Source organism: Sylvia atricapilla, chromosome 1, assembly GCF_009819655.1.
Source record: "Sylvia atricapilla isolate bSylAtr1 chromosome 1, bSylAtr1.pri, whole genome shotgun sequence".
Classification (NCBI taxonomy): domain Eukaryota; kingdom Metazoa; phylum Chordata; class Aves; order Passeriformes; family Sylviidae; genus Sylvia; species Sylvia atricapilla.
The window spans coordinates 149,128,458-149,149,011 of NC_089140.1; the positions used below are offsets into that span (position 1 = coordinate 149,128,458).

General features: G+C 41.1%; 1 protein-coding gene across 2 annotated transcripts in view; it reads right to left on the minus strand.

Moving 5' to 3' along the window:
- Nucleotides 1-20,260, minus strand: part of PTK2 (protein tyrosine kinase 2) — a 192,065-nt gene extending 171,805 nt beyond the window's left edge. For both annotated transcript variants that reach the window (XM_066336667.1, XM_066336659.1), the window contains exons 1-2: nucleotides 20,125-20,260; nucleotides 5,039-5,097 (exon numbers count right to left, since the gene is read on the minus strand). The gene's annotated coding sequence lies outside the window, so the exon portion shown is untranslated. The remainder of the gene's footprint in view (nucleotides 1-5,038; nucleotides 5,098-20,124) is intronic.
- Nucleotides 20,261-20,554: the final 294 nt, after the last annotated feature.

Here is a 20,554-nt window from a genome sequence, read left to right on the forward strand (position 1 = left end):
TGGTCCTGCTGCCTATCGAGCTGGCCTTTTTTTTCCCTCCCAAATATTTTATGACATGTCAGTACATTTGTATCCCCTAACGTTCCTTCTCTTGTAAGGACACTCATTACAACCTGCCCCACACTACAATTCAAGATGCTACACCAGTAACACACCCTGCCATAAAAGAGAACAAGAAGCCTGGAAAGCTTTGCTCAGTTTTTAAAGGTAAAAATGGACATTTTCAAGCCTTGCAAAGATGTGAATCCATCTGGTTTGAATTTTAGTCTTCTTTTTTTCAGAGAATTCTCTTCAAGTTTTCTTCTTACAACACCAAGGTATGTGAGGACATGCAAGGTTGATAGGGAGTTGATTCACTAAGTATCTGAAACCTGGACATACTGGAAAGTTAAGAAATCCACCATCTAGCAGTGAGGAACACATTATCACTGATTATTTTGTATAAGAATGGTCTTATTCAAAGATTCAGAGTATCCTGCTGCTTTTAGAAACTCTCCTAGGTCAGCCTTAAACATTTTTGTGCATTTCCTAGAGTAAACAACAGCCAGTGCAGCCCTCAACCCATTAACCAAGATGCAGGATCAAAGGCCAATTATACATTAACACTGAGCAAGCTAAGGGATCTCCAAGAAGCAGAGCTACAAACTTTACCTCAGATAATAACTAGAATATCATTACTTAAATCTGCCATTTAAACAGCCTGGAAAGGAGCAGCAGCAGCACTGCAAGGCTATCCCTGGCATCATCAGAATGTGCTGCTCCAGGCCCATCCAAACTGCATTACAAAGCGTTCTATTTACAGAGTCAGACTCTGTTTTCTGCTTGATGTTTCCCTATTCACATATACCAGAGGGCTAACAACCAAAACAAATATTTTGTTTGGGATACAGAAGACCTTTGGCACCTCCAGAGGGAAAACTGAAGCTCTACTTCATTCTATCTCAATAACATATTCCAAGATAATCCAGACAGGCTGAAGTTTTATTGAACTGCACGGAGGAATGAGACAACACAGAACAATACCCCAAACACTGAAATTTATTTCCCCAAGCCCATTTAGCCCCCTGTAAGGGACAACAGTTGCTCTGGGGACAGGCTGAGGAGTATCAGCTATGCTGAGCAAAGGCCAGGACAGAGCTCAGAAAGGCATCAGGCACCACACAGAGTGACTTGTGCTCCTTACATCCGAGCTCATTGCTTTGAAAACCCTGGTGGTGCCTGTCAGCACAGACACAGCACAGAGCCCTCTCAGGCTGGGCCCTTCCAAGAAGAGGATGTTCTGTACTCAACTCACACACGTGTGAGCACAGTCTGCCTGGAAGAAGCTGAAGTTTATCATAACCTTGGTGGCAAAGTAAATCTTTCTGCAATGACCCACAAGTCCAGAATAACAAATCAGTCAGGAAGCCCAGCAAAATTCCTCTTCCAGAAGCCAGGAGGAGCTATAAGCATGTAGGTCTTACTGGCATGGGGCAACATCCATTAATCAGCTTTACACTTGAGAACTGAGTGGTTGTTCTTTGCACCTTAAAGTGCCAACTGAAATCTTTTGAAATAAATTTCATATCAAGAGAAAAGCCCTGAATGTATTAAAACAAAATTATATGCAAAACATCAAAAATACACAAGAACCCAGATCTCAGAGATTTCACTAGAAGTATTTCTAACCTTAAGAGATAAAAAGGAATATTAATTTCTCCATCTGCAATACTGTATTTAAAGTAGTGTTATGCTGGATACAACAAGGTTTCTCACCCAATACTAGTTTAATTCTACCTGAAATAAAATTGCAAAGTTGGAAAGCACCTGAAGTCACTTGCAGAAGGGACACAATCCAGAGAACATCCTTTGGAAGCTGCTCCTTAGATGGAAGGGCTAGCAGCATGTTTGAAATCACACAGTAAGTACATGTAAAATTACATATTTTTATCTACACAATGTTGGTACCAATACCATGCTCAAACACTGGCCTGAGGAATAATTCAGAATTATAAAGCTAAACAGAACTGCTGCTCCCTTCCTATTGCATGATTAGTGTCTTCTGCACTCATTATCTGAGAATCAGAGTATTGCTTTGGCTGGAAAAGACCTCTAAGACCACTGAGTGTAAGCATCAACCCAGCACTGACAAGGCCACCATTAAACAACATCACCAAGTGACACATCTACATACCTTTTGAATATTTCCAGGGATGGGGACTGAGTTCCCTGGGCAGCCTGTTCCAATGCTTAACCATCCATTTGGTGAAGGCATTTTTCCTTCCCCTAGAGCAACTGGAGGCCATTTCCTCCTGTCTTGTCCCTTGTTTGCTGGAAGAAGAGCCTGATCCTCACCTGTCTACAACCCTCTGTCAGGGAGTTGTAGAGAGCAATAAGGTCTCCCCAAGCCTCCTTTCCTCCAGGCATTCAGGGATTCCAGATGATGTTAGCAGATTCATTTTGTAAAGATTCCTGCTTTTATTTTATGGCCTTGATACCTGGTGAGTTAAATACAGAACTGCCAAGTGATTTCAGTACTGTTCAAATCAGCGAGAGATCTGCTCTGAATGCAAATTTTAAATGTTACAACAAAAACAGGCCTGTTAGAGCCCAGACCCAAAACTGAAACCTTTCATCCTAAGTTCTGACTCCATCCAGTACAAATACTAATAAAGCCATAGGATGAATGGGTGAAGGCAGCACTGCCACAGCACACTTGAAAGCTCCATCCTGTAAGAGGAGGGCTTGAATACTGTCGTGAACAGACAAGGATACTGGGAGCAAACAGGTCATGATTCTGTGGCACAAAGTATGTGATCACATGATGAAAAGACTATCATGATATAACTAATAGCTTGACTTTTTGCAATATGAATACAAAAAGTAACAGTTTATAAAGTATCTGGATAAGTAAGAGATGCAGTACATTTTTGTCACTTCCACTGGAACTGTCATTGCAGTATTTGCATATACAATACCACTTTCAAAGAGCAAGCAGCACTAATCCCTTCCTCCTATCAAATCCCTGCCAGAAATTTAAAAAAAAAAAAAAAAAAATCCCAGACTTCAATATAAACCTGACAAGTCAGAAGTACTTGCAATCTATATTGAAGATTTTCACTGTTTCCTCTTACTCTACATTATATTTCACAGCCTTGTTATTCACTGGGCTGGTTTTCTATAAAGTCTTATCTAGGCAGGTACTGCAAGATATTTACCTAACAAACTAATAAATACTTTGTTGTCATGGTTTTACCAGGATATGACTCATTGGAACCATGTATTCCAAGGAGCAAATGGCTTCAGTTCACAAAACATACAAGTGCACTTTTCTGCTCATGACATCACAAAAGTCAGAGCTGTTCCTTTCAAAAGGTCAAACAAAATCAAAGGAAGCATTAAAAACCCCCTGAAATCACAGATCTGATTTGCAGACCTCTATATAGGATAAAATGTTTGGCTCCCATCCCCCCACCCTTGTTTTCTGGATTTCCCACACTATTAGTTTTCCATGTCCAGGAAATATTTTTCAAGTGTCTGAGTTTCCATCTGAATTATGTCAGAATTAAAATGAGGCATTAAGGTTAAGCATTTTGATTTTGATTGATAAAAAGATCAGTAATGGTTCCAACTGAAATACTTTGGGTTTTTTCCAACTTCAGTGACAAAACTGAAGTCTACTATTTTTTAAACCATTCAAATTTTTTTTTTTTTGAGTGGTGAGAGTATATAGAATTCCTTGGAAAAAAACTAACTGCATAATATAAACAAACATCATTCCATACCAGAAAAGGGAAGGGAGAAAGTGGAGAGGAGAAGCAAATATTGACTATAAACTTGAAAAGTGATGTTTAAGAAAGGCTTATGACATCCAGAAGTAAGCTACTGAAGAATAAAAGGTATCTATCCCCGCAAATTTAGATGGTCAGGAGACATTAAGTGACCCTCTGCTGATTCCTGAAGATGAAAATACATATATTATGGTTACAAGATCACAGCCTGAGGTGCCATTAGGAGCCATGTGAAATGCAAGCAGCCACATCTCCTTTTTTCTCAAGTGTATCACAGTCCAGGTAAGAACATTAATGACACTAAACCTGGTGATATCAAAATTTTAAAAAAGGGTAACCACATCCACAAGTTAGATTCAAAAGTGCTCCTGAAGTAGCAGGAGATTAATTTTGTTATCTGCCAGACCTAAGCAATAGAAGAACAAATAATTTAATACAGGCTCTCAAACCATCAACCACGGGGAAAATTGTAGAAAGGGAGGAAAACCAAACTACAAAGAAAAAATAAGGATCCAACAAGTTATTCTAGCCACACTCAAATGTAAGAATATTGCAAACATCCATATATATAAGCAGCAGTAAAGGCAGCAGTCAGAAATACCAACTACACTGAGAAGTAAAATTGAAATTTTCAAATATAACCATTCACCCTGGAGACGGGAGGGACACAAGAAATCAAAAATATGCAGACCAGAAATAAAATCCTATAATACAAAGATTACTGTGGCTGTAACTTCTCTATTCCTGCTTTAGCTAAACGCCTTCAGATTAGGCCAAGCACCCCTACAGTAAAGATTCTGCTTTATTAAGACCCATTTCTTCTGTACCACAGAAAAGCAAAACATGAGAATAGAGAATTATTAGTATTTTGCTCCAAAAGGCAGCACATGGGACTGGTCAGACAATTTTCAGCCAAATGGCATTGGTAGGTGAGAAAACACCTTGCAAATTCCTCCCATGTACAATAAACTAAATGCTGCAGAGGTCTGCCCACCTCTGTACCCTCAGGCTGAATGGAAACACCGTGAACAGGCTGTCAGAGAACAGCCAATTCCAGGAGGCTCAGGGGAAAAAAAACCCACAAAAACCAACAACAAAAAAACACAACCAAACCAAAAAAAACAAGAAATTCTGTTCTAACACCCACTGTTTAACAATCAGGATTTTCAACAATAATTACAAGGAAACAACAACAAAATCTCATCTTGACCTGCTTTACCCAGAACAAAACTCAGTGTGAAATTGAAATCATTAGCTGTTGTACATACCCTAAGTAGACTTTCCAGCTCTCAGCAGCAGGTGCTCAATACAGAATGAAACATGAAATCTGAAACAAATATTTAAAATTCATTAGGGTATTTTCTTAACTAATGTCAAAGTAGTCAAACATCCAAAAAACTTAAAAGTAAATTAGCTGATATTCATGTTATGAAGACAAGATAACCTCCCTAAGGATCAGCTGCAGTACATACCCTATTTTACAAGTGTAGATTATTTAGCTGGAAGTCCTCAGGAAAAGAACAAAAAAAAGAAACCCCACCCTAAAACAAAACATAGAAGAAGTTCGTAGAAGTAGAAGCCAGAGAATTATATTTGAACTCAAAACAGACAAGTTGCCTGAAATCCTGTTGGTCCCATGAAAGCAAACTACAGATTTCCCAATTTATACAGATTTGTTGTTTTGAAGAAGGAGAAGAGTTAACCTTTATTACTGATAATATGCATTTAATAGCAAAAACAAGTGATTGCTGAAAACCATGAGGAGTGATTCAAAACATTAACAGCATCCAGATCTAGAATTAGAAAGTGCTTCCCTGGAAAATAAAGTGTGTGGGAGGAACTAGTGAAAAGCATTTATTTCCTCAGGCTATGTGCATCACAGGGCAGCCAAGTCAGATCTCAGCTGAAGTAACAAATATATAGAGATATTGCTCAACACACACCTAATACACACAAAACTGTGGGTTTGTTTCTTAAAGAAAACAATTGATCTAAGAGAATTTCAGGGCCAAGTAATGTAGAGAGTTGAGTTTATTACTCTGCTACTTGTTTTTCTTCTTTCCTTTTCAAACTTTGTCCCTATAGTATATAGGAACAAAGACAGTACCAGTAGAAATCCCAAGCTTATAGATTATGGACTTAAAACTGAATTTCTAAGAATTGGTTCCCAAACTTCATTCACCATAGATACTTAATTTTCCACACACATAAAGGCTACCAAAAGATTTCCACAAAAAAAACCTCATGAGAATAAGTAACATGAAAAGTTCAAATAATCTCTGCACAGTTTTCATCTAAGCTGTAATAAATTGGGTGTAGGGGAGAGAAAAGTAAAATACTTTAATTTCAACATGAAAATCAGAAGAAAGAGTCACAGACATTTACCTGAAACACACATCCATATCATGGAGGAAAAAATACTCAGCAAGAAGTTGAACTGCTTGTATGGTGCTACAGAAGATGAATGGCACTGCCTCCAAATCCTGATTTTATGTTTAACACAGAATCTGCTAAGTCAGGCTGTCCCACCAGCTCTGCCAGACTGAGTGGCAAACAACAGCTTTCCCCAGAATCACGCCTGCTCTGAACGTTTTTATAGAATTAGTCATGATTTGGGGACAATTTGTAAAAACACTGATAATTAACACAGTGGGAATGATATCATGGCACGTCCTTTATGAAAAGGCAAATTGCTCATTAGACTGTTTCTCAGACTGAGAAACCCGGGCACTTATTGATTTAACTAAAGATGTTTCCTGATAAGGCAAAAGCTACTTTTAATTTCCAAGGCCAGTAGTAATGACCTTTCCCTACCCTGGGAAGTTACATCAGTAGCACCCTTAAAACACTTGTTAAAATAATTGTGTGTGTAATACCATGGGACTTACATGGAGCATCAAAAAAGCACCAAACACTAGAAAAATATTATTTTAATTGCTGAGGCATCAATAATGTAAACACTTACAGGCACGTTAAATTTTCCACACAAGTTCTCCCACTGATTTTCAATAGAACCACCCATGTGTGTAAAATTCAGTGTGCAAATGCATGGCACTGTGATTCGATGTGATGTTGGAAGGCAATCCCAGAGGACAGATAAAGGGCCTCTCGTTTGCTCATTAGCTGCTACAAGTAATGCAGTCAGGACAATTCAAACACGGGATTCATTTCTTTTCCCTTACACCAGCAGCCTTTTCCAGGCACACCTTCCCAGTATTTGTTTTCACAGGTTGCTTACTGATTTACTTCATTCATCAATTACTTAGGAAGCAAGTGGTGACAAGAACTCTTCTATGCTAAACTCAAGTCCAACCAGTTTTAACACTTCTTAAAACACCAATTAGTCTCCTTGTAATAGGGATAAAAATGCCGAAAGCTTCTAAAGTGGTCAAAAGGAGATTAAATGTAAAAAATGGTTTGGGTTGAAAAGTTGTACTTTTACTTTGACTTCCTGTAAAAAAATCCAGGGCTCTTACAAAATGGTTTCTTAAAAAAAAAAAAAAAAAAAAAAACACCACACCAACAAGTATATGGGGGGAAAAATTAGAGGAGAGGGGAAGTTTTCATAGCTTTTAAAATTTCTCTACCTTTTTCCATACGGGAAATGTTTTCAGTAAAGTGACAATATTTAAATGTTAAATTTAACAGTTTTTGTGGTGAAAAGGTATTCCCTTTTAGACTTTTCCCAACCAGCTGCAAGTCACCCACTTGGTCCAGTTTTGCTTCTTTATTTTTTCTTGTTCTGTTTTATTTACCCCATAATACCTTGCTCTCCTCTTAAAATCAAGACAGATTGATCAAGACAATTTTACCTATTTGTAATTAAAAGATAACTTACTTGTAGAGCTAAATGTCCACATACAAGGCCTGAAAGTTTTGTCCTCCAGTATCATTCTATCCCCTCTCTATTTGACTTCTTCCCCAAGGACACCACTGAGCCATCAGACAATTACCAGTATCCAGGAGTAAAAAAATCTTAAATTATCTTCTAGATATGGAGCTCCTTCCTCAGCTTCCTTATGTTTCCAGCTACCTTTAAAGCTATTGACTGTGCTCTTCAAGGAAATTTGTCCTCTTCACTTTTTTCACACACAAATACCTCTCCTTCCAATCCCTTCCCAGATTCTCCACTCCATTTGAACACAGCAGTGACCTCAATCTCCACACAGCCAAGATGGACCATTAAAGACCAACGTTATTTGTTTCACTTCCCTCTCTTAACTCTGATCCACAGCAACAAAGCAAATAAACAATTTTATGCACTGCAATGTTTTTATCCTTACAAAATGCTTAATCTGGACTCTGATGATGCCCCTTTGGCTCTACAGTGAGTCAGAGGAAAACTCCACAAAGATCAGAGCAGACAGGAAAGACTTGAAGAGTTCTGTCAGTGCAGGGAAAGGACAGGAACAGCAACTGCTGGGCACAAGTAATATCTTCTTCAGCAGAGATGAGACAATTATAGCCAGGTTATCTGCAACATTATTAATCCTGTAGCTGTACTCTGTATCTTGCACAAACAACCGAATCAAGTGAACTTTGGCAGTCACTGAGCAACCACAAACAAATTTCCATCGGTGAACTGTACACTGTTCATAGGGAATTATTCTCCAGCCACTTGCTTTAAGGAGGCAGAAAGGATCTAAGCTTTAATGTTTTAACAAGATATGAAGTGAAGCATTCCATAGGTCTTTTTAAAAAATGTTGTCTGTATGAACATATATATTTAGCACACAAAAAAGGGTGATGAAGCTGCATCAGGGGGAATTCAGATTGGACATGAGGAAAAGGTTCTTCACAGGAAAGGTGTCAGTCACTGGAACAGGCTCCCCAAGGAAACATGGCACCAAGCCTTAGCTGGACTCAATGGTCCTTTTGGGTCCCTTCTAACCTATAAATATATGCAACCCCAGATTATCTCAGCACACCCCCACACCTCAAGCAGTGAGGGCAGCAGAGCTGCCTGGAGCACTTTCAGCGGCAGCACCAAAAACACACCAATGCAAAAGAATTACAACACAGCCCTGAGTACAATCTTTCAACAAATGACCCTGGCCTTCAGGAGAATGCCCAGAACAGTCAGGACAGTTACTGAATTCTGGACCAACTCAAAAGCACTGTTTGCACAGACAATGCTGTGAGGATTCAATAGTCTTGTTTCAGGACAATTGGCATACAAGCATTAATTTTGTCTTAACATTGCATAGTGGCTTGGCCACCACAAGAATATAGTCCATGAAACAGAATCCAGACACATCACTGGACCCAAACATAGAGCCTAAGCACATCATCCCAAAAGACACCCATGGCTACTGTCAGCTGCACAACCAGTTCTTCTGCAGAAATTTTTAACCAGGTTGGTAAAACTTAATTGGGGAAAGAAGTACAAACTTGAGTAATATCACAATTCCATATCATACTAAAAACACATGCAAAAAAAAAAAAAAAATCCTTACTTACTATATCACCTCCTATTCATGTGAGCCATCAGCTCACATGAAAATCAGTTAAAAAGACAAAGATTTAACAACACAGAACACAAGTTTAACATAACACTTCAAACTGCTGTAACACAGACTCAGTCCAAAAAACGATCATATTTCAAGCAACAGCTGTGCATTAGGGACTCACATTATATGCACATGGACACCCCTCTCCCCCTCCCCACTTCATTTTGACTGTGCTCCAAATCCTTTCTCAAACTCACCGCTTTCATCTTGCCTTTCCAAAACTGATCTCAACCCAGCTATGCACAAGGTCTTGCCTTGTTTTTCTACTTCTATCAACTTCAAGAGCAAGGTATCACAGAAATGTGCTTTATGTACATTTATTTTCACAACTTGTGCAGTCCTCTCCCTTTATGTACTTTCACTCTGTGATCTCCTCCTTGGTATAATATGACCAATGTTCCTACTCTCACTCAAGAATACTCGTGCTTGGTATCTATTTCCACAGAGGTACCAAAAGCTTCTGAAAGAGACAACTCCAATGCAACCCCCATTTAACACCAAAAAGCCACACAGATACATACATTACAGACCTCCAAAACCTGTTTCCTAGGAAGGGAATCTCTTCAGTACTCTCTCCAGATTGTGAAACAGTTTAAAGGTTTTGTTTGCCTTTAAGAGAAGAAAAAGCTGATTCAGTTGTAAAACGAAGCCAATGTTACACACTCCTGTCTTGAAGAATTCCCTCTCCTGCTCTGATGAAAGGAGAGCAAGGCCCAACACTGGCTGCTGGAGCCCTGGAACAGCGTGAGCGGAGCAGACACACAAAGAAATCCCCCCTGCACTGAGCTGAATGAGCAGGGCTGGGAGCCCACGACACAACTAAACTTTCACTTCAGTTAAATCCCCATCTGAGGATTAACCGTGTGCTGCACTCCAGCTTCCTCTAAAGGGACCTAATCTTCTAAAAAAAAAATCACTTGGCCATTTAATAAATTCCTGTAGGTAGCAAATTTCCAGAGTAGCAAAGCTCAATTTCTTATACAAATGAAATACTGTCAGGAACTCCAGGCAGGAAATGGAACAGGAGTGAATTCAGTATTAAATCCCACTCCTCCTTTTGAATTCACTCTTTGACTAAGTTTTAAAGAGGTTCTGACTGATTTTTTTTTTCCATCCACAACCCAAAAAATACAGGTACTAAACTCAACCTAATATTCACAAAGTGTTTGAGAAGAGACCAAGCCAGAATATTCCCCCAAAAACACACATCCCATATACTTTTTTCCACTGTTTCTCTTCGAAATTTCAATCCTCAAATTGTATCATCAAAATACATGGGCAAAATAAAACCAGTATTTTTCACCTATGGAAATGGATTGACTTTTCCTGGTAATCATTGACCAATATGTATAAAACAATTTCTGTATATATTCACTAAGGAATATAGTAACTGCAATCCTCTTCCTTGTTGGAAATTTCCTCCCAGCCACCAGTCGAAATCCCGCAATTTATAAAGACAATCCTAAACAAGAAAACCAGTTTTTAGAACTGATTAAACAGGTTTTAATGCAGATGACAAGAAAAAGGTTTCCCTTTACTTCCACAGCAATTGGTGGCTTCTTAAATGACATTTCCCTAGACCACAGCAATTTACACAAAGTCCTACATAGACTCACATTCTTAGCTTCACCTTTTAGCCCAAAGACACGATGAAAACTCAGATGCAGCACTGAAGTGTTAATTGCAACAGCTTTTGCCTCTGATTTTTAATGCAGTGATTAAAAAGCTACCAGATCCATGCATTTACCCTTTCCTGAGGACCATCTCAAATGCAGGATGCTCCATGAATTCCAGCTCTCAGCAGCAGCTGTACCAGGTACAGCCAGCCGGGATTACATTTTGTCTTCACACACATTTCCACTACAGATTACTTAATTTTGCTTCCCAATCTCAGTAGCGACTTGTTCCTTCCACAGCAAAATGCTGAGAAACATTCTGACTTGCTTTAAAACAGATTCATGTGAGTTATGATTAAGACAAAGCCTAGTGGTAAAATATCAAATACAAATTATCATACTGAAGAGTGACAGACTGACAGAAAAACCAAGAAAAGAGTCAACAGAAGTTCCTATTATTCTGAAAACAACGCTCATCTTATTAGTATATAACAATATAATGTAATTAATTAAAGGGCAATACTAAAAGAAATAAAAAATGTCATCCTAAGGTCATTTTATCAACTTGTTTGTGCCGTTTAAGTCTTGCAGGTTTTCCTCTTTGAAATTGGATAAAACAGTAGCTAAACTAGTTGTTGTAATATCAGTAACCAGTTTATAACACTGTTTTCCAAGCCCTATGCAGGTAACATCTCTAGAAGAACATGACAGTTTCATTTACAGAAAAGTTCTTCTCTCCATGACCCTTCCAGCCTTCCACAAAGGAAACACAATCTGCTTTTGCCTGGGACAGATCGACATCAAAGCTGCACAGTCTCGGGCAATTGCAGAAATAACAGAGGGCACACAAGCTCAGAGAGAACTCTCAGCTGCTGGGGTTATTGTCAGCTACCTTTTGATTATCCCCATAATCCTGCAAATAACAACCCCACATTCTTTACCTGTTCTCATCACTAAAATCAGTGCTGGGCAGGATTCAAGAGGTCAGTCACCTTGTCAAGGTGCCACTCCTGAGGTAGGAATGAACAGCATCCCCTTTCTGACAGATGTCTAATTTGTTCTTGAAGATTGTCAGGGGTAAGTCCCTTCCTTAATCTATTCCAATGGTTTGTTATTCTTGGAATTACGCGTCTTCCTCCCCAAGTAGCAACTCGTGTCTTTGGTCCCATTATTTAAGTCAACTAATTCTCACTTTAGTCTCTGTAATCCTTTATGATCTTTATCCTTGTAGTAGCCTAATGCATGGGAATAACTTAACTTCTTATCTCTTGTTAAGTCTTAACATCTTAATTTGCTCAGTTCTTGGATGTCATATTCTCAGGCATCTGCTACCAAAAGCACTGAAAATAAGAAAACTCTTTCTTGATGTCCAGTGCACAAAACTGAACCAAATTCTAACTAAATCCTACCAGTGCTGAATGCAGCAGAAAAATTATTTACCCCCCTGCTACACCACAGCAGAGCATTTCTTTACCTGCACCAGCAGAACAAGGTTAATCACAAACTGAGCACCCATCAATCAATAACCTGCACACCTCTCTTCACACAGCTCTTGCAGGATTTTAAAAGCATATTTTGAGCAGAACATTTGAACAAAGAGAATCAAAATGCACTAAACACGGAGCAGTAACAGAGGTTGTAGAGCTGAACAAGCGCAGAAAACAGGCGGCTTTGTGATTTATACAAACTGAAGTGGAAATGACAAGATAATTAATAAACTAACTGAAATCTAGAAGCCTCTAGGATATAGTACTTAAGCCTGAAATAGAAAATGAGAGCTGATAAAAATTCAGAATTACTTCTTTAGCCATTAATTAACAGTGTTCCCATAATGGAGCTGTTAACACCAGAGTAAGAACTGAAACTGTAATTTGTAACATTTGCAAAGAGCTTCACTGAGAGCGAGAGACCAACACATGTCAGCAGTCTGTGAAGGTTTCCTGGGTGAAAGCTGGCAATGGAAAACGAGTTTAAAATGTAACATTATTAAATAGTTTTTGATACAATTAAAAATGGAACTCAAGAGACTAAAACTTTCCAACTTGTGGTTCGCTGATTGGGAGGTACAATTCTATGTACATATATTACCTATCAGCCCTTTTTCTGCCATACTTGTAAAACAAAATGTATTTTATTTAGCAAGTGCTGTTCTGAGTGAGGCAAGATGAAGGGTAATAAGCACACTGACAAACGTGAATTAACTGCAATGGCCACACCAAGGTTCATTCCAAGCTGTAAGATGGGACCTTAAATTAACAATGTGGATCCAACATGAAGGTTTCTGCTTCTCCTGGTGACGGGCATTTCAAATCCTCCATAGGAAGCACCTCAGAATCAAGGTGGTTTTGTGCCAGGGTTCACTGTCCTTTATATTAAAGCAGCTGAATTAATTCTGCCATTGAAAGGAAAAGAAGCCACACGAGGAGAAATAAAATTAGTCTCAACTTCTGGTACTGTGCCTGTGTTAGTGGTTCCCATCTCCCTGCACCACTGGTTGACAAAACCAACGTTATCAGGCATGAAAGGTCCTAGACAGTGGCAAAAATATAAGAACACCTCCATCATGTTCTGGAACTTGGTGAGGGAAAGGGTGAAGAAAGAGGGGAAAAGACTTATACAAAACTAAAGTATGAAGTTCACCTCTTTACAAAAAGTTAGTTCCAACAACTGAATGACAAAGCTACCTGTTACACATGCATCTTGTGCTTACACTGGGAAATCCATTATGGATTAACTCTGCCTGTAAAGAGCTTCCACTACAAGAGCACCAGTAAAGCAGCAAAGGGGATGGAGGAGGAGACTGCTAAAACCTGAGGTACACTCAAGCAGAAAAGAACCACAAGAGCATTCAGCCACCAGCAAAAGGAATTTCTGTTTGAAAAGTGTATTAGAAACAGCAGGAGGGAAAACTGGTAAACAACTTGGTTGGTTAACCAAAAATAAAAAGGAACTGTACTCTTTTAAACACTGACTTTATTTTTCTTCTTTCTGTCTTAACCTTTACTTGAAAAAAGTAGGCAATAAAAATTCCAATCAAGAGTAAATACCTACGTGCAAATAAGAAAATGGAGGCAAGATTTTATGTTTTGACACTTTCATAGAAAAAGAATTTAAAAGATAGCCTGAAATCAGTAAGAGGAAAATCTCTTTTGAAGATCACAGAATTTCTGAATCTCAAAGCTGCAGAGTATTACTGAGAACAAACTTTGCCTCAGCATTCATGCTGAACATAAAACCTACAACAGACAGGATGAAACAGCTATTGATTGATGTAAATCTCCACCACTGGGTGTAACTCAGACATTGGGATTTCTAAGCCTCTCACTAGTACCTTCAATGGAGGAATCTTGGATGCACTGCTAGAAAATTACCTACTAAATGCTAATGGAGCAGAGACCTTACTGGCCACTGTACATCTCATGGATTATATCAGTGAGGATTCCAGGCAGTGCTTAAGGACTGGGGAAAGAAGTGGACACCTGGTTAAAGAGGTGCATTCACAGCTGCAAAACACATCATTTAACTCATTCTGAGCCTCTGCTAAACCAAGTATTCATCGCCTTGAAACCTAGTAGCTTGCAGCAAGAAAACAGGAAAAAAGATTTTAAAAAGGGGAAAAATTATCTGCTGCTTCAAATCCTTCCTACAAACTTCAGTGGGACTACAGGAAAAATTCTCTCTGCCTTCCAAAGGCACTTCAGAGGCTCAGACAGTCTGCTCCCTCTCTCCTCCTCGGAACCAAAATAAAACAAAAGCAGGAATTGCACATTTCTGTGCGTGGGTAAACAAAGCAAGGCCCAAGCATGGCAGCAGGAAGCAGGCACAGTTCAGAGTCAGCAGAACCCTCTGACCCCTTTCTCACTGTCCCAAACACTGGAACAACTTCAGCTCAGTCACTTCTATCTCTGCAAAGGCAACAAGTGCCTCATTTAAGGACTCTTGACACATACACAGGCTAAAACTTCCAACTTTATTGTTCCACGTAGCTGCATTGACAGCAGTGGTTGGAGGTTTTGCTTATACACTTCTGGGCAAAAGGCAGGAAATTAGTCTGGGGTCTTCAAATGAATTAAATTACTCATGGGCAGGGAAAGAGTCAACATTAGAGGGATTAACTCTGAAGTGACTTAGACTACACTGTTACCAAGTTGGAACTCTGCAGCAAAATGAAACAGAGTTGAGCCTTTGTCAGGTTGCCTTCCTAGAAGAAAAACAAAAAGTAATGCTTCCATGCAACAGGAAGCTAACAAAAACTACTTAAAACTTCTTTCATAAGGCCATTCTTGAAGTCATAGGCAAAAAAGCAAATCCAATCCAGGAGCATTTTGCCAGTTCAGCCATGGACTGCTGCAGAGCTGAAGAAGATTTAAATGCACCCAGAATTCAGACTAATGAATCAGACATTTTCTAACAAAGCCTGCTGTCTTCAGCATTTGTTAATTACCTCTTCCATTCTGATTTCTACTTGACAGAAGTTGCATTCAAACCCTGTAAACCAGATTTCAGAAACTATCTTCCATTTTCTTCCTAATCTAGAAGCAGACTGTTTGAGCCTCTGAAGTGTCTTTGGAAGGCAGAGAGAATTTTTCCTGTAGTCCCACTGAAGTTTGTAGGAAGGATTTGAAGCAGCAGATAATTTTTCCCCTTTTTAAAATCTTTTTTCCTGTTTTCTTGCTGCAAGCTACTAGGTTTCAAGGCGATGAATACTTGGTTTAGCAGAGGCTCAGAATGAGTTAAATGATGTGTTTTGCAGCTGTGAATGCACCTCTTTAACCAGGTGTCCACTTCTTTCCCCAGTCCTTAAGCACTGCCTGGAATCCTCACTGATATAATCCATGAGATGTACAGTGGCCAGTAAGGTCTCTGCTCCATCAGCATTCAATAAGTAATTTTCTAGCGGTGACCATGAACCGCTCTCACCACCACTGAGCTGCATCTCCACATCTCAAGCACTGTCAGAGCCAGAGCAAATCAAAAAAGTTTCTGGGATTCTCCTGCCACCTCTGAAACGTCTTCTTCCACACACGATTTCCCGAGTCAACTCCCTCCAACATCACATCCCTCTGCTCTGCTGGAAGCTGGATGAACTGCTGAAATTCACATGGAGATGGTAGCTTGGAAAGCTACCACACACCTGGGTAACCACAGCTGTCTCTCTTGTGTCTGCTTTAATACAAAGCCAGAAAACCACATCAAGCCACACAAAGTTTTTTGCGTTTTTGCTTGCTTGATTATATTCTTGTGGGGTTCCTTTAAATAAAGCCCTAACACTCAGAAGTCTGAGATAGAAATACAAGATTCGTATCCCAGCATCAGGGGCACAATGTTGGACAAGCAATAAACTCCTGTATTAGGAAGCTTACATGTGGAAGAAACACAAAAGTTATACAGGAATGGGATAGGGAACATAAAAATTTAAGCCTATAACCCCAAACTCACAGGTCTTTAAACTGTTCAGCCCCTAAATTATCCCTTTCTTCCATAGTTTTTCTTATTAGCCATCAACCACTGCCTAAATATGGAGCACAGAACATGAGGAACGAAAACTTTCAGAAAGATCTACTTGATCATCTCCTCCAAAGCTCTTCCTCTCCTACACTCAAAAATCCCGTTTAAACCCAGGGATCTATCTGGATACCACGTTTTCTACTTAATTTCCCATTCTTTCAGCTTCCTGTCTTTGTGACAGACACAATAAACCACATTCACTGAACACTGGTAGAACACACAACTTTCAAGGCTTTTAAGTGGCATTATATACAAACCAAGAGACTCACTTGAAATTGCTAACCATTTATAAACTCTGCTCTTGTATTAATCTGCATCAAGGTTCTAGGTTTGTTTGTTGGTTTGGGTTTTTTTTTTTCCCCCAAAACACTTAGAGTAAAAAAGAAAGCTCTTAGACGTAACTATCCTGAAAAAATTTCCATTCAGGGAGACAAGGATCACTGTAGTTCTGGTGCTAAATAAATGCATTCTAAATTGAGTGTTTCTCCATAATTTCTGCTCTTATTCCATACATGAACTCCAAGTGATGCAGTGAGAATTTCTTTGTTGCAATTTTTAAAATTCCAACCTGTAATTAAAACCTTTTCAAGAAATTAAGCCACTGTGTCCATGTTTTCAATGGTACTTGAAACTTTGGAATTGCACTAACAAGATGAAAAGAAACACACATTTAGTCTGGAAACCACATCTGATGGAGTTAAATCAGTCACACCAGGAAATAGATCTGGAATATGAATTCCAGTACAAATTCCTTTTTAAGCACTTTCTGCCCATTTACTGACATTTATCCAGAATGTGAAAATACACTTTAGGCACTAAGCTACATAAAATGTAAAAGCAGAAAGGTCCAATTTGAGATAGATAAAACCACATCAGACTATTCAAATCTTGTGTGTTTTTATAGAGATTTAACAGCAAAATTACAATCTATTTATTGTTACCAATATTCTTCAAAACAACACTTTGAGAAGACAGAAAGTTCTTTTTCACGGGGAAAAGGACTTTTCCATAAATCCTAAAAGATGTAAAATGAACAGGAAAAGCCTGTACTGTTATTATGACTATTATATCAAAATAAAGATGATACTGCTACACACAGCAGTGCCTACCAAGGGCAAAATATAATTTTGTTACACAAATGGCAAGAAATAAATTACTGATTCTTTAGTTACCCTCCCAGTGGAGAAAAAACCAACCCACCACACTCATAAAAAAACAGAACACAATCTCCTAAACCATCAAAGCCACCTCTTGTACTACTTCATCTCTAGAAAACACTCCTGCTTTTCTCTCCCCCTATCATCCTCCCCAAAATATCTATTAGCTTGGTGGAGTTCATAATACTGAGATGCCCCAGTCAATTATTACTGATATGGTAAACCATTATATTACCAAAAAAATGATAAAAAATAGCCCTTTCCACAACAAGTAACACACTCTGAAGCAAAGTCACATCACTAGGGATCTTGAAAGAATTTTAAAAGTTATTTCAGCAAATTACACATTCAAGACATGAGTGCTGTTCTAAGAATATTCTTTTCTGGATGAAGTATTCCAACAGGCTACTAGTTGATTGCTGTGTCATTATACATGCTTAGTACCTTTTATACCCAAGGCTGAGGCCAAAAACAGCATAGAGCTTTTGAGAAAAGAGCACTATGTCATTTTCCTTTCATGTATACATTTAACCTTCCTGCAAAATAACAGGTCAACCAACACAAACATCATTCCCAGCCACCTTCCACAAAAACTGCATTTAATAATAATAGCACAAAAGACAAATTAATTTCAGAACTGTTTTTCTCTTGTTGAGTTGCCTGTAGTTTTTGTAGTCCTGTGAGAGACAATTTGTTCAGCAACCAGTGTCTCTTCCCTTTTTCTTCTGTTAACAGGATCCCAGATTTTAGTCCATTAAATTTCCTGCATGGATTGATCTCAAAGATACACACACACATTCTGTACAGAATCTCAGCCACAAACCCTGCTTTAAGAATTTCAAGGATTTTCTGTGTTCCTCACGCACAGATCACACATTCAAAGGTGTTCCCATAAAGGGGGCAGGGTAACAAGCCTGATTTCAGGGGCAACAACAAAAGGGCCAGGTGGAGAAAGAAAGTGGTGGAATATTGGACGTGCACAACATCAGTGAGATAACAAACTGTTCCAAACAACTGTGTAACATTTAATATTTTCTGGCCCAAATCCAGTTGCGCTCCTGACCTTACCCAGGTTTAACAGAACCAAAGACGATAAAGGCAGATTAGCTTCGAGGAATGCGGGACTTTTCCAATTAATCCAGGAGAGGGAAAGAATATGTCAAACAACCTAATGCCAAAGGAGTGCGAATTTTAAAGGGACACTGCAATACTACTTCACTCTTACACTAACATTTGCGTTAAATATGAATTCCCAAACGTTTCTCTCTTGAAGTGAACTTTTTTGTTTAATGCCTTTACTACAGCACTGCTCTTATCCCAGTGGAACTGCCAAAAACTGGGCTCCAGGCTGACGCTGCTGCAGTGCCAGGGCCTGCAGGGCACCCTGCTCCCCGAGCACTGAGCAGGGCTAACACAGGAACAACACAACAGCACTGCTTCAGCCAGAAAACAACAACAACGACAAAAACCGAACCAGAAATCAAAGAGTAAAGTCTACCCCTTGTCCCAAAAAGGCATCACCAGAGCACAGGAGGTCTGGGAAGAGAATAGATGTGAGAACTGGCAACGTACAGCATACGCTTCACAATTAGTCGCGGGGATTTGAGGAGAACGACTCTCTGTTACAGCTGCAATTCTCACCGTACTCCAAAATCAGGTTTACAACCGGAAAACGAAACAAATATCAGATTTCTCCAAGAAGTGCACAGGCTCCTCTGTGCGATGCAAGTTGTGTGCCCCCGGGCCGACCACGAGCGCTCGGGGGACGCCGCTCCCCGTCCCGCGGCGGGCGCTGTCCCCGGGCAAAGGCACCGGACCGCTGCCCCATTCTTTTTGGATCGCACGGTCCCAGCGAGTGCAGCAGCACAACAAACCAAAAATAAACCCCCAAAGCCCACACACCTAAAAAAAAAACCCCAAACCCTAAAGAGAAGAAACCTCAACCACTTCCCCTGCGCTCCCGCTCCGGCTGCAAGAGGCAGCCGCCAATTTACGCGCTCGCCTGAGGAGGGGAAGGGGCAAAGGCAGGCAGTCCGGCTCCGGCAGCGAGGGGACACCTCCTCCTCCTCCCTTCCCTTTCCCTTTGTTTACTTTACGGACCGTCCCGCTCCACCTCGCCGCCGCCCGACACATCCGGTGGGACCGGCCGGGGCTGCGGGGCGGGCAGCGCGCAGGGGGCGGCCGGATCCCCCGGGCTGGGGGACAGGGCAGGCGGGGCACCCGATGACCTCTCCCCGCAGCCTCCTCCTCTTCCATCCCCTTCCCATCCCGCTCTCCCGGAGAGGGAAGCGGCTCTGCCCGGAGAGACCCCCAGCCCACCGCCCGGTGTCTCCCGCGCCCCGGTGTCCGCAGCCCCTCCCCGGGGACACAGGAACGGGCGGCACCGGGGACGATCTTCCCGATCTTCCCTTCCCTGCGGAGCCGCCGCCGCTCCCCGAGCCGGGGGCTGGGGCGGGGGACACGGAAGGAGACGCCGCTGCCCCCCTACGCCCCCTCCCCGTGATGTAAACCGGGGCCGCTTCGCCCGCCCCCTCCCCGGGCAGCGCTCGCCGCCGGCACTCACCGCGCTGCGGGCACGGCCGCCTCCGGCGCCGCGGCGAAGAGGAGAAGCCGCGGCGGAGGAGGAGGAGGAGGACGAAGAGGAGGAAAAGGCTCCGGAGGGTCTGCGCGGGCAGTGCCGCCTCCCTCCTCCTCCGCTCCCTCCCTCCGTCCCTCTCTCCCCGCCCTCCCGGCGCGCTGCACCATGGGATGCGCCGCTGCCCCCCCCAACATGGCCGAGGGGGGTCACGGTGCCGCCCCTCAGGGAGCGAGGCGGGGCAGGTGGGCAAGGCGCGTCCCGGCCCCACGCCCGCCTCAAGGGCTTTCCCTGCCTCCCTGCCTGTGTCATTCCGGCCCCGAGGCAGCGCAGATCCTGGCGGGATCTGGCGAATTTGCTCGGGGAGAGGCGAAGTTTAACCCCTTGTGCTCGCTCAGTAGCACCGGCTGGCACAGTT